Here is a 14,834-nt window from a genome sequence, read left to right as displayed (position 1 = left end):
CTGCATCAATGGATGCATACAGCCATTTTTATTGCAAAATTTTAAAGAAACAAGTCATCAAATTTACCGATCAGTGATAGTGGATACAAGGATAAAACAGCGAAATAAAACAAACATAGCTATTTTATGCATCTAGACGATTAGTACACTGGTTGAAGATATCGTGGATCGGTGAGTGCTGTCGTTGTCGTGTATTGCTGGATAAACAAGTACGATGTGTACTGTGCCTTCACGGACGGACCAACTATTGGTAAACACTCAACAGAGAGAGGACCCAAGAAGGAAAGAGTCCAGCTTATGCGTCCAGTGTTCTGATCCCTTGTGTTCATGGATCACGATCGACAGAAAATGATTGCTCTACGGTGGGTGACGTGGCCCGTGGGTAGCCAAGTATCACGACGCAAAACAAGGGACCACGTCCATCGGTGCATAGCATTGTAAAAAAAAAATCTTTATTTGTACGTACAACTATAATATTTACCGCCCCCCCCCACGGTAAAAGGATTTTATGCGTATCATTTCGAAAATTTTGAATTAAACGTCTAATAAGAAGTTATATATATTAGCCATCATTATTCTTGACGCACAGACGAGTTTCCCACCATATCAGTTCACTGAGATCGTGAGTTTGAATTCTTGCTCTCTCTTTGGTCTGGTGATAGAGTGCCTTATCACTATTGGGTTGGGAGAGTAGTCATGTCAACAAATCATTCAGATTTTAGGAATTTGCTTCTTTTTTTTCCTTTCGAAGAGTAGATTGAAACCCCTGGCCTCTGCAACAAAATTATTCACACAGCCACACCTAGAAATTTGCTGAAAAATAAATAAATTCTAATTGTAAATTTGTCGGATATATAAAACCCGCAGGTAAAATTATGCCCTCCTCCCCCATGTAAAAAATAGCTCGGTACCGAAAACCGTGCACAACGGTGAATAGTAGACGAATTTGACGATTTAAACTCCGAATGCAAACGGGTATTTCTTATATCCCGTATATGAGTAAATCTCCAAAGTAACCAGAGCAAAAGTTTAAATTAACGGGTATCTAAGGCCTTGATATATCTATGAATGCATGCATAGATATATCTTTGCCAAGGCATGCATGCATGCATGTGCTAAATTTGAATTGAGAGAGAGAAATAAAACACAGTTCCTCCCAATCCTTGATATATCTATGAATGCATGCATGCATGTGCTAAATTTGAATTTTCAAAATGATTGATCTTCCAAACCATGTATCCTATCAAAAATCCGTTTTCATGGTTGAGTTCGTCTCAACAAGTGCTTCAAAACAAGATCTCATTTTACTATGTTTAGAGATAATTCGTCGTCACCCGTTACTATATTAAACTATCATGGTTACCATATTAGTTGTGAAGAGTTACCATATTAATAATCGGATGTCCTTAGTTTAATGATGTACACCTAGCAAGTAAAAAAATTGTATCTAGATATTATATTTATTTAATGTCGGAGCATGAGTATTGAAGTGTTCAAACAAGCAAGAGATGCCATCCGGTTATGGAAATGCGACGATCCCGGTCTTTATATAGGTTCATGTTGATGCTCGACAACCTGGTAACCAAGTGATATTAATCTTGTAAACAAGTGATTATAATTTGGTAATTGGTAAACAAGTGATCGTTACCTGGTAACTCCCGACGAAAAAAAACCCATCAAAATATATCAACATGGGATCGAGTTTAGTAGATCTCGGCACAAACGAGCTGACAGTAAAAACAGACCGTCAATTGGATGCACATTTTACAAGATAACAGATTTTAAAAAAATCAAACCGGAAGAATCTCGCATTGCTCTGCATAAGCGCAACGATAAGGTTAGCAGAACACGTGCGCCGCGGTCCGAAGACATGTGATCGGTAGCTACAAGCAGCACGTACATCTTCTCCTATTTAAAGGCTGCTTGCCCTTTCCTTCCCGAAGCAGGCTAAGCTAAGCTAACACAACACAACACACACACGCTCAAGTCATAAGATACATACACACATAATACATGGCGTCAAGAGGTATAGCCACTCCTGCAGGGAAGGAGTCCAGCTTTGAGCCCTCACTCTGGGGTGACTTCTTCCTCACCTACGAGCCACAAACACTGCAGGTAGGACATGACCGGAACCGCCGGTGAGGTTAATTTATACATTCACTCCTTTGGTGGTACTAGCTTTTGACATGATCACCAAACTTTCCATTTGAGTATCGCAAACTACGTAGTACGTACTCGCGATCAATTGCACATATCAATTTTAAACTTCCAAGTGCCCAGCTACATTTCTCAAAAAAGAAATTTGTCAGCTACTACACAAACAAAAAAGTTCCAACTAACATAATATTAGTATGGTTAAGACGGCACTAATATACAAACTGGTAATTTCCAAGTGCATTATTTCCTTGTGTTCTAAGTCGTCTTCTAACTAAACAAATTTGAAAAAGGATCTTACAGCTCGTTTGGTGCCCCTCGTTTCATTTCATTTGGTCCAGATGAAATGAAATCTAATTTTTGGTAGGATTTCATTTGGTTGAATTTGAATTCCGGATTCAAAAATTATGTTTGTCTGCCACATGGATTTGTAGAGTTAGAGACAATTCTAAAAAAATGATGGCTTGTGGAGAGAATTGAGGTTAGTTTTATTGTGATTCCATGAAATTGCAAATTAAATTCATGTAGTCAATTCCGTGTCAACCAAACAAGTTAATTTCTACAATTCAAAATGAATTTCACAGTTCTAGTCTCAAATGATGGGAGCCAAATGTTATATATTTCGTAGAATGGGAAAGCTGAGACTGCTCTCGAGCTTTCTGCGCCAGTTATCTTGACCTTTCATCGGCCGTGAGTGAGCAAACGGAAGCAACAGGGTGCTCGTACAGTCCTTGCTCGTGATACACCTGCCCCCACAGCTACTGTTTGCCCAATCTGGCCACACCTGCGAAGGAGAAAGGGAAATCTGCCCCCACACGAATCAACGCATATATGCATGGCTACAGTGACGAACGCAAAATTGTTTTGCATGTTGAGAGTACTTTCGGCTTGTAATAGTTTTAAATTTGAGAGGAAACATGTATTCTTGAGATAATAGAATGAATATATATAGAACAAAAGAAATTGAATAGAGAGAAAACACATATCCGTGAGAGAGAATGGATATATTTATATATAGAGAGAAAACACATATTCTTGATAGAGGATGGATATATATATAGAGAGAGAAACGAAATCAGATAGAGAGAGAACACATATTCATGAGAGAGAATGAATAGATATATATAGAGAGAGAAAAGATATATTCTTGAGAGAGAATGGATATATATAGAGAAAATATATATTTTTGAGAGAGAATGGATATATATATATAGGGAGAGAAACAAAATTAGACAGAGAAAACACATATTCATGAGAGAGAGAACGGATATATATATATAGAGAAAACACATATTCTTGAGAGATGATCGATAGACATGTATATAGAATATATATAGAGAGAACGGATCAGATGCTAGGTGTTTCAGATCTGCACTGAGCCAGATTCAGATCGGCCTGGCGTTAAAACATACTCTCGCTCCGTCACATAATTCTTGTCAAAATATTACATGTATCTAGACGCTCTTTAGGAATAGATACACATATTTGGACAAATTTGAGACAAGAATTCTGAAACCGAGGAGTATGAGATTAGAAAGCGTCTGCGAGCACTGTTTTCAGATCAGAACGAAACAGTGGTTCTCTCAAATGCACTGTAACGCAATAGTGAAAAGGTAACGGCAGCGTCTATTCCTCCATTTCCTCTTCTCAGCTGACGTCAGAAGCCAAGATCGAACGACCCCAGTTGCGCACACGGACGGTACTGATTACTGGCGTAGTGTGGTCGGGAGTAAAAAAGCCAGTCTCTTCGTAGAATTTCTATGGTGATGCATGCGTCCAGTATTTGACATATCTTTAGCATGGTAGACTAATTTATGTATACACATACATATACAGTACTTTCTCCTATCCGTAATAATAAGTGTCACTGATTTAGTATAATTTCGACACTTATTATAAATTTGTACTAAATCAGCGACACTAGCTTCTTATGGATTGGAGGGAGTCTTTTTTCTTATTCATATTGGCTTTTTCAATATGCACACATGCAGAGGACCGACGAATGGATGAGGGAAAGAACCGAAAAACTGAAGGAGGATGTCCGGAGGTTATTTAAGAGCTGCAACGGAACGGGGGAGAGAATGCTCTTAGTGGATGTACTCCAACATCTCGGAATAGATCACCACTTTGATGAACAGATCGACAGTGCAGTAAGCGAAATCCTTGGCAGTGAATTCAGTAGCTCCAGTCTGCACGAGGTTTCTCTTCGATTTCGTTTGCTTAGAGAGCATGGACATTGGGTATCTCCAGGTAACTTGTCTGTCTCTATATCCATATAATAATAATGTGATAAATAATGCTCACAAAATGTTTTTACATAGAGCTAGGATGCACGCATATATCCAGCCACTAGGTGATTCAGAGGCAGATAGCTAGCTCCATATTACTTCTGCTACACGAATATATAGAATTATAGATTGGAAGTCTCGACGTTAATTATTTTTTTATCGATCTTGTAGATGTTTTCAACAAATTTAAGGGCAAAGATGGGAGCTTCAATAAAGAGACGACAAATGATCCAAGGGGGCTATTAAGTTTGTACAACGCTGCTCATCTTCTCGTCCATGATGAGCCGGCACTGGAAGAAGCCATCGCTTTTACAAGGCAGCATCTTCAATCAATGAGAGGCAGGCTCATGTCCCCGTTAGCTGAGCAAGTTAAACGTGCTCTTCAGTTGCCACTTCCAAGGACGTATGTGAGGGTCGAAGCAGTGTGTTATATCTCTGAGTATGAAGAGGAGGAAGGGCATAACCCAATTCTACTTGAGCTCGCAAAGTTAGACTTCAACCTTCTCCAGCGTCTACACTTGAAGGAGCTCAAAGCTATGACAGAGTATATATATATATGCCTGCCTGATCTTATATATCCTACCAAGTTCTGTAGAAGTTCATTTTGGATATCAACACGGTCTCCAAAATGCATCTTTTCATCACAAATTTTGTTCGTAAAACACTTATAGATTGTGAAAGTTCTTTTCAAGATGATTTTGAACACATGCAACCTAAAAGTTGTCGTTTTAGATAAAAATCCAACTTCCAAAATATCCACGTTAGATACTTCCAAACGATTATATGTTGCATGGTGTTTTATACATAGGTTAATATAATTCATCATGTTTTATACCCAACACTTATAGGTTGCATGGTGTTTTATATCTACCATGCAACCTACCCCCTCCGTTTCTTTTTATAGGATGTTCTAGCTTTCTCCTAAGTCTAACTTCTTAAAAATTAACCAAGTTTTGTACTAAACTACTAATTAAGATATAAAACAATTAATACCAACAACCTCAAATTACTATTTTTTACAGGTGGTGGAAAGAGCTTTCTGGATTCATCGGATTAAGTTACGTTCGGGATCGTCTGGTTGAGTGTTACCTTTGGGCCTTGGTGCCGCACTGTGAGGAAAGCTTTGCGCTCCCACGAATTATCTTTGCCAAGGCAAATGTACTTCTCACCGTCATGGATGACACATATGATATGCATGCCACCATAGAGGAATGTCGACAGCTACATGAAGCCGTACAAAGGTAAGATATATATTATACCTATTCTGATATCTAAATGAGTAGGTATATATGTGTTGGAAACTGTAATTCTTATTTTTTGCAGTGGAAAGGAAGGTGCAAAAAGTCTGAAATAATTAAATTATGGATGAATTCCACACCATATATGACATGGCTACATGTATTTTTAAACAAAAATATCACCGACTCTCTGCTTGCACACAAAAGTAAAGAATTTAAACTGCCATGTGTTTCATCATTACAAAATAAAATTTGACCAGAAATGGTCTAACTAATGCACATGTCTGTCTTATTTTCATGCAATGCTATTTTGCATACATAGGTGGGATGAGAGCGCCACTTCTGTTCTACCAGAGTACCTGAGGAAGTTTTATAATGAAGTGTTGAGGAACATTAAGGAGATTGGGGATGAAATGGCAATGAATGGCAACTACGAGATCGCCTACATCAAAAAACAGGCACACCATTAATTAACATATATATCTACCTGTCTTTTACTATATACCATAGTATTCTACAGATGCACCCCACTCAAAGCAAGGATATATGTTTGATTACATATATATATCTACCTGTCTTTTTTTTCCACATAATCTAAGTTTTAATTTTCTCTCAAAAAAAATCTAAGTTTTAATTAGCATGCCGCCTCATTATAGGGAAAGTAAGGTATTCCCTCTATTTCAAAATACACCTCATATAGATTTGTGCACTTGGACCAAAGCAGCTCTCGTTTCTACCTAGTGTCCGACCACTCATATTGGGTTAATAATAAATGGATGTGACTAGTTATTGGCCGGGTGCGGATACCAAAAGCAAAATGAGTTGTATTTTGGAACAAATGAGAAAAATTTATACGCGTTGTATTGTGGAATGGAGGGAGTATGTGTTAGTCCATATACCATCAGATGATTTAATAATATGAGATCCAAGGTTTTGGTTACCGGGTTTAATTTTGTTACCACGTTAAGGAGGTAAAATTAGCTTATGCAGAGGTTAATTAATTACTTATGTAAGATATGACTCTTTTAACTTACGTGGAATTAACCTAATAATGTTTTCTCACTTACAAACCTATTAAATAGCAACTATTTTAGATACAACAAGAATATGCATGCCATTGGTCGAGTTGTATCACAATACGCCAAATGTACGATCGAGCTAAATTACCTACTAATTAAGTTGTGTGGTTGATTTCGTTTACTTCGTGAACAGCTCCAAAAGCAGTTCACCTATTATCTCCAAGATGCGGAATGGATACACCAGAATCACAAACCAAGCTTTGAGATCAGGTGAAACTGGGTGCCATGACCATATGCGCGCCAACGGCATGTGTGTGCTTCCTAGTTGGCATGGGTGATGCGGTATCAAAGGAAACACCCGAGTGGGTAGCTGGTTACCCTGAAGTCGTCATGGCATCCGCAAGGGTAGCCCGCCTCATGAATGACATCTCTTCACTCAAAGTATGTATGCTTATCACATGAGACAACCCTGAAATGCCCTCATGCATCTATGAATGGATGCATGATACTCTCAATTCATATACTTTCTCCGTCCCATATTAAATGACTTTCTATATTATGTATCTAGACGCTTTTAAGACATAAATACATTCGTATTTGGACAAATTTGAGACACTTAATATGGTAAGGAGGGAATATCTAGCTAGCTAATTAATGATATTTTTGTATTATATATATGCAGCGTGGGAAGAGCGAGAAGGGAGACGTGCCAAGCTCCGTGGAGTGTTACATGGCCGAGCATGGGGTCACAAGGGAGATCGCCGTAGCCAGGATCGAGTCGCTGATAGAAGATGAATGGAGAAGCATGAACCAAGCTCGCTTCGGGAACCGTGCGCTGCTCCCGGCAGTGCAGCGGGTTATCAAGTTCGCGACCAGTTTGCCGTTATTTTACGGTGACGGAAACGATGGATTCACATTCGCCTCGCACCTTCGCAAGACTGTTGAGAGCCTCTTTATCAACCCCATTCCCATGTAGGCCGCGAGGCTTTTATACCAAGATATGTGTGTACAGTGTGCATGGCTATATATGTGTATGTTTGTGTGTACGTAGACGGTTCTTGCCAAGCCGTGAAATAGGTCATGGAATCGATGTAATATAGTGTAAGTCACATGTAATGTATAGAGTTCTCACATGTAAATGTAATGTATAGAGTTCACTGGTGATGTAACAGAGTCCATTGTTTACGTACTAAATAAGAAAGGAGAAAAACAATATGAGAACGGCTCAAGATTTACACGTGCGGCAGCAAATATATCCTTGAGTTCAACTTAAAACTACTATCTGTGAGGTGAATACTTTGTTGGCCCCAGGTAGGTAGGTGGTCAGTAGCTAGCGTGTATGTTTGTTTGGAGTCCAACAGGCTGAATTCAAGAACCTCACCCAGGTGGAGGAGGTGGGAATACAAACAAATCTATCCATCTGTTTGCCAGGTAGGTTAGACTTTTTATTTTCGTCTCTGGCAGCCGCCGCCTTGCCAGGTAGGATTTTATCAGTCACAGTGCCGGTCCACTGTCTAGTTTTATATAAATAATATATTTTCGTTCATAAATGTTGTAATAAACAGACAAAAATGTATGTTGCAAAATTACCCCTCATTTTTCAAAGTTACCCCTGCAATAAGCAGAAAAAACTTAGAGATAGTATCGTCCTTTTCTGTTTCCAAAGTTACCCCTGCATTTTTCACACAAAAATAAATCTAACACAGATATCATAAAAACCGTCCAGTTTGGCCGAGTTATTAGAGTTTGCTTCGGCTGGTTTATTCGGTTTGGTGTGACGGGTGCATTCATATGCGTTCAATAGAAGGCCAGGTCTCTGATTCTCTTTTTTCTGTTCAACCGACTGTCCGGTCCGGTTTTAAAAACTATTTCATGGACACGACCTTAAACTATTAGTTTTACAAGTTTCTACTTTACCTATGAGAACGTGGCTGTGTGCATCATTTTGATGCAGAGACCGGGGGTTTCATCCTCATTTTCGAAAAAAAAACTATGAGAAGTTGGCTATTGATGACCCGAATGTGACCCCCCCTCTAATGTGTTTCAAAGTACTCACAACACACACCTTTTTCACCAAGTTTCACCGGAGATCTCTTGGCCTGCTAAACCCCTCGTATGCTCGACCACCCCGGCAGTCGCAGTTACCAGCATCAACTCTCGTCCAATGGCCATGATACTTCCGGTGACCCCTGGCATGATACAGTTGATGCGGTATGGCCATCTAGGCTCGTTGGTTGAACAACGAGACAAATCATGCTACTTCCGTTCAACAAAAGATGTCTCAAGTTTGATTAAATTTAAATATATCTATATACTAAGTCATATCTAGATACATCCAAATTTTTACAAAGGTGAGTAGGAAATTGTTGGGCAGCTCGCTCGAGCCATCGAGAAGGGCAAGTGGGCCAATGCACCAGGTATCACTAGGCCCGCCTCGGATTTGGACCATACGGTTGTATGGATCATTATGAAATTATTGTGGGCTGGCGACCCCTCTTCGGCAGCAGCCTGCAGCCCCCCTCCGTGCCGCGTAGTGAAAGCACGAGAAACACGACGATATAAAGTATTGTAATACTGCGCATGGAGCGTCAAGCAACAGTGCTAGGCACCGTACGTGTCTCTCGAAGACCCAAGAAAAGTAAGTCCAGCTCGTGCGTCTCGTGTCCTGACTCCTGAGCTGCATGCTCCTAGCTCTAGGGATTCACATCGTCTCCTATTTAAAGGCTGCTTTGCCCTTTCCTACCTGAAGCAGGCTAGCTAGCTAAGCTAATACAAGATACAAGCTCTCAAGTACACAATAGTCCATGGCGTCAAGAGGTATAGCCATTCCTGCAGGCAGGGGTGGAGCTAGGATGTCATTCAACCTAAGGCCATTGCTTCAGGTCACCCAAATTAACAGGCAAGGCCCAGGCCGAAACATCAAATTACCAAAATTTCCAAAGAATTTTTTTTGTACGCCACGGGCAGCCCTGGGCCTGTCTCCGCCTGTGCCTGCAGGGAAGGAGTCCAGCTTTGAGCCCTCACTCTGGGGTGACTTCTTCATCACCTACGAGCCACAACCACTGCAGGTAAGAGATGACTGGAACCTGGTTGGTGAGGTCCATATACATGCATATATTATGTCCTCCGGTGGTAGTGCCTTTTTTTTGCTGGTAGGTGGTAGTAGCTTTTGACATGCATGATCACAGAACTGCCCATTTATGTATCACAACAAAGTTAATGCACTGAACTGTCCATTTATCCACAAAACTTGATTTCATGCAGAGGTCTGAAGAATGGATGAGGGAAAGAGCCGAAAAACTGAAGGAGGATGTCCAAAGGTTATTTAAGAGCTGCAACGGAACGGGGGAGAGAATACTCTTAGTGGATGTACTCCAACATCTTGGAATAGATCACCATTTTAATGAACAGATTGACACAGCTTTAAGTGAAATCCTTGAAAGTGAATTTAGTAGCTCCAGCCTTCACGAGGTTGCTCTTCGGTTTCGTTTGCTTAGAGAGCATGGACATTGGGTATCTTCAGGTACTTGTTTGTCTCTATATCCATATAATTAGAATTTGTGATAAATAATGCTCATATATCCAGCCACTAGGTGATTCAGAGGCAGCTATATATCTAGCTTCCGTATTACTTCTGGTATGAAAATATTTAGATTGGCAGTCTCACCGTTAATTAAATTTGTCGATCGATATCTTGTAGATGTTTTCAACAAATTTAAGGGAGAAGATGGGAGCTTCAATAAGGATACAACAAATGACCCAAGGGGCCTATTAAGTTTGTACAACGCTGCTCATCTTCTCGTCCATGATGAGCCGGCACTGGAAGAGGCCATTGCATTTGCAAGACGTCATCTTGAATCAATAAGAGGCAGGCTCATGTCCCCATTAGCTGAGCAAGTCAAACGTGCTCTTCAGTTGCCACTTCCAAGGACGTGTGCGAGGGTGGAAGCAGTGTGTTATATCTCTGAGTACGAAGAGGAGGAAGGGCATAACCCAATTCTACTTGAGCTCGCAAAGCTAGACTTCAACCTTCTTCAGCGTCTCCACTTGAAGGAGCTCAAAGCAATGACCGAGTATCCATATGCATGCCTGATCTTATATACTCTCTAATTTCCGAGAAAGTTGTCATTTTGGATATCGACAGGGTCTCCAAATGCAACTTTCAGCACAATTTTGCTTGCAACACTTATGGAACTCAAAAATGTTAATTTCAAGAGATAAAACAATAAATAGCTCGTTGCTGTTGTTAATTTCATAAAAAGATGTAAAACAAGAGTAACAACTACCTCAAATTACTATGTTTTTTACACAGGTGGTGGGAAGAGCTTTCTGGATTCATCGAATTAAGTTACGTTCGGGATCGTCTGGTTGAGTGTTACCTTTGGTCATTGGTGCCACACTGTGAGGAAAGCTTTGGGCTCTCACGAATTATCTTTACCAAGACAAATGTACTTCTCACCATCATGGATGACACATACGATATGCATGCCACCATAGAGGAATGTCGACAACTACATGAAGCCGCACAAAGGTGAGATATATTATACCTATTATGATATCTAAATGCGTAGGTATATATGTGTTGGAAACTATAAGTCTTATTTGCATTGAAAAAGGAAGTGCAAAACGTATGCAAATAATTAAATTGTGTGGTGATTTCCACACCATAACATGTGATCGAACGTGTATTTTCAAATAAAAATATGACCGACTCTCTGCCTGCACGGGGAAAAAACAAGTAATGATTCATATAACTAAAAAATATTACTAAAAAGTAAAATTTAACTAGAAATGGTCTAACTAATGCAGCTGTCTGACTTATTTTCATGGCTTGCGGTGTCATAGATGGGATGAGAGTGCCATTTCTCTTCTACCAGAGTACCTGAGAAAGTTTTATAATGAACTGTTACGGAATATTAAGGAAATTGGGGATGAAATGGCAGTCAACGGCAACTATGAGATAGCTTACATCAAGAAACAGGTATACACCGCTGATATATATACTGATATACATATGTGTACCTCATTTCTTGTACTAGCTACCTCTACCATGTAGGAGTATTAGGAGTTTTCTATGGATGCACCCTAATCATTTTAGGCGCCACCCATAGTTTCACAAAGATCTAAAACGTAATTAGTTCACCATATACCATTCAATATTAGCATTGATTACATGTGTTATATTTATGATCATAACCTGAGTTTTAAATTACCATGTATTAATTAGTATATATAGGGAAAGTTAAGTATGCATCGGTCGTCATATATCATTGGATGATTTAATACATTAGAGCTCAGCTATATCTTAAAACATGTACCTTAGACAAAATTAGCTTATGCAGAGGCATAACTTTTTTTCTTCTTTTGAGCATAATACAGAGGCATATAAGTAATGAGGAAAGTTAGACGGGTTATAACTTAGCAGCAACGACATATGGCTTTTAGGAGGGAACTTAACCATGTTTTCTCTCACTTCGCACTTACAAACCCCTGTATTAAATAGTAACTACTTTAGATACAACAATAAGATAGCAAGTCATTGGAGGAGTTGTACTACCTCAATTCTCAAGTTCTCAACACCTAAGATCGATACAACCTGATTAAACTGTGGTTAATTTTGTTTACTTTGTGTAAAGCTCCAAAAGCAGTTCACTTATTATCTCCAAGATGCGGAATGGATACACCAGAATCACAAACCAAGCTTCGACGATCGGTTGAATCTGGGTGGCCTGACCGTAGGTGGGCCAACGGCATGTGTGTGCTTCCTAGTTGGCATGGGTGATGCGGTATCAAAGGAAACACTCGAGTGGGTAGCTGGTTACCCTCAAGTCGTCATGGCATCCGCAAGGGCAGCCCGCCTCATGAATGACATCTCTTCACTCAAAGTACACATTCTTATCTCATGAGACAACCATGAGTACTAATTGTTGTCACCTGCAGAAATGGATGGATTCATGATCTTTTTGGTGTATATATATGCAGCGTGGGAAGAGCAAGAAGGGGGACGTGCCAAGCTCCGTGGAGTGTTACATGGCCGAGCATGGGGTCACAAGGGAGATCGCCGTAGCCAGGTTCGAGTCGCTGGTAGAAGATGAATGGAGAAGCATGAACCAAGCTCGCTTCGGGAACCGGGCGCTGCTCCCAGCAGTGCAGCGGGTTATCAAGTTTGCGACCAGTTTGCCGTTATTCTACGGTGACGGGAACGATGGATTCACCTTCGCCTCGCACCTTCGTAAGACTGTTGAGAGCCTCTTTATCAACCCCATTCCCATCTAGGCCGTACGTGAGGCTTTTATACTCCCTCCGTCCCTGAATAACTGACATGGATTTGTATACGGAGGAAGTACATATAAAGATGTGTGCAAGGCTATATCTATCTGTCCATGTCTGTGTGTGTGCATGGGCTTTCGCTGGTTATGCGCGTGCGTGTGTGTATTCGGTTCTGGCCGGCCAGCCGTGATCGAAACAGGTTGTGGGATGTGATATAGAGTTCTTCTGCTAATGCATGTGACCTCTTCCTGCCATACACAATGAATCAAAAATCACATACAGAAAAAGAAAGCAGAACAAGTCAATGAATTACAATGACAGAAAATGGATTGGTGTCCATCCAGTGTGATTTAGGACATGCGATAATTACATGTGCCCACAGAGGGATAGATCAAGGGGATCCATGTTTTGCGATTGAGGAGCAACCACTGTGATTGAGGAGCACAGCGATAATTTCTAACCACTGTGACTGAGGAGCTTCTTCAGCACCTTCGAAAGCAGTGTTAAGATAACCAGGTCGCGGCTAGCTAATATATTAATCGTCTTCCGTAGCGTGTGTTGGAGATTTTTTTTCTTTTCTTTTCTTGAACGCGCACTCACTTGTCATTAGAAGAAGCGCTAAGATAGCCACGTCTTACAAACACCTGGAAAGCCAGGCCGGCAAGAGCCAAGAAGCCACACAAAAAGAAGAGCAAAGAACAAAGAAAAAAGCGAAAGGAGAAAAGAACTGTACAGAATGGAAAATGGGGGAGAGGCCCGATTCGAAAAAAAAAGAACTGTACAGCAAAGACAGAACACTACAATCGGGGGGGGGGGGGGGGTGGTCTAGAATGAACGCTTCTCTCACACTTCAATATCAACTAGAGCGGGAGCCTGACATACATGCAGCTAGATACAACGTACAAGCAGCATATATAGCGTCTCCCTCCCTACATCCCTTGCATGATCCCAGCGAAGAAGAATCCATCCTTTTATGTATACTCAGCATGCATCATTCCCAAGCAATTAGCAAAAGAAGCAGAATATTGAAGCTTTACACGCCATAATAAAGTAATGACAGCAAGCACAAGGAAGAGATATGTCTAAGAAAGTAAGAATTATGATATGTGCTTTACGTCCTCACCAACTCCACCAACTCTAGCTTCGGTCTGACTCAAATTATCAGGGTTGAGTGTATATTTGACTCTCTTTTTTACCCATGTACTTTATTTCTTTCTTACTTTTATACACGGCATATAATTCTAAATTAAGACCCACGCTTCTTGAATGGTCCGTGCATTTTTCTTACTAATTTTGCTTCTTACTGGGTTCCTCAATCAGAAACATAATTGGATCTTTGATCATATTTTTTTAGTTAATTTATTCATGCTCATAAACACTGCTCCCTCCTAGGTTTATAAGGCTCCATTTGGGAATCTCCAGTACCAAAGCAAAAAGCTTGCGTTTTGAATAAAGTTTTTTATTTTCGCTTAGACTTGCAATTAATACAGATTGCGAACGGTTTATTTGCATAGATCATACTTAATGCAGATTTGAAACTTGAGAGACTTGCAACTAAGTGAGACACGGTTTAAGAAAGTGAAATTGAAAAGTGGCTTCATAATTTTGAGAAATAAAGATTTGGAGTGTAGCTTTCCATACATGGAAGGAGCATTTACTATTTTGACTTTGAACTGCCTCATGCAGTGGGGATGGCGAATAGCAATTAAGAAAGTAGAGTTGAGCATTAGAGGATGTGCAATGGAGAATAGCAATTGAGGAAGTAGACTTGAGCATTAGACCATGTGCATTAATTGTAAGAGTTGACACTAAAAGAAAATATATTTATGGCATGCTTTGACATCTTTTCTAAGTGACATGGAATA

General features: G+C 40.1%; 1 pseudogene; it reads left to right on the top strand.

The window, feature by feature from the left end:
• Positions 1 to 1,945: 1,945 nt before the first annotated feature.
• LOC100825846 lies at positions 1,946 to 12,975 on the top strand (annotated as a pseudogene).
• Positions 12,976 to 14,834: the final 1,859 nt, after the last annotated feature.

This window comes from Brachypodium distachyon, chromosome 4, assembly GCF_000005505.3.
Source record: "Brachypodium distachyon strain Bd21 chromosome 4, Brachypodium_distachyon_v3.0, whole genome shotgun sequence".
NCBI classification, from domain to species: domain Eukaryota; kingdom Viridiplantae; phylum Streptophyta; class Magnoliopsida; order Poales; family Poaceae; genus Brachypodium; species Brachypodium distachyon.
This window is presented reverse-complemented; position numbering and strand designations above follow the sequence as displayed.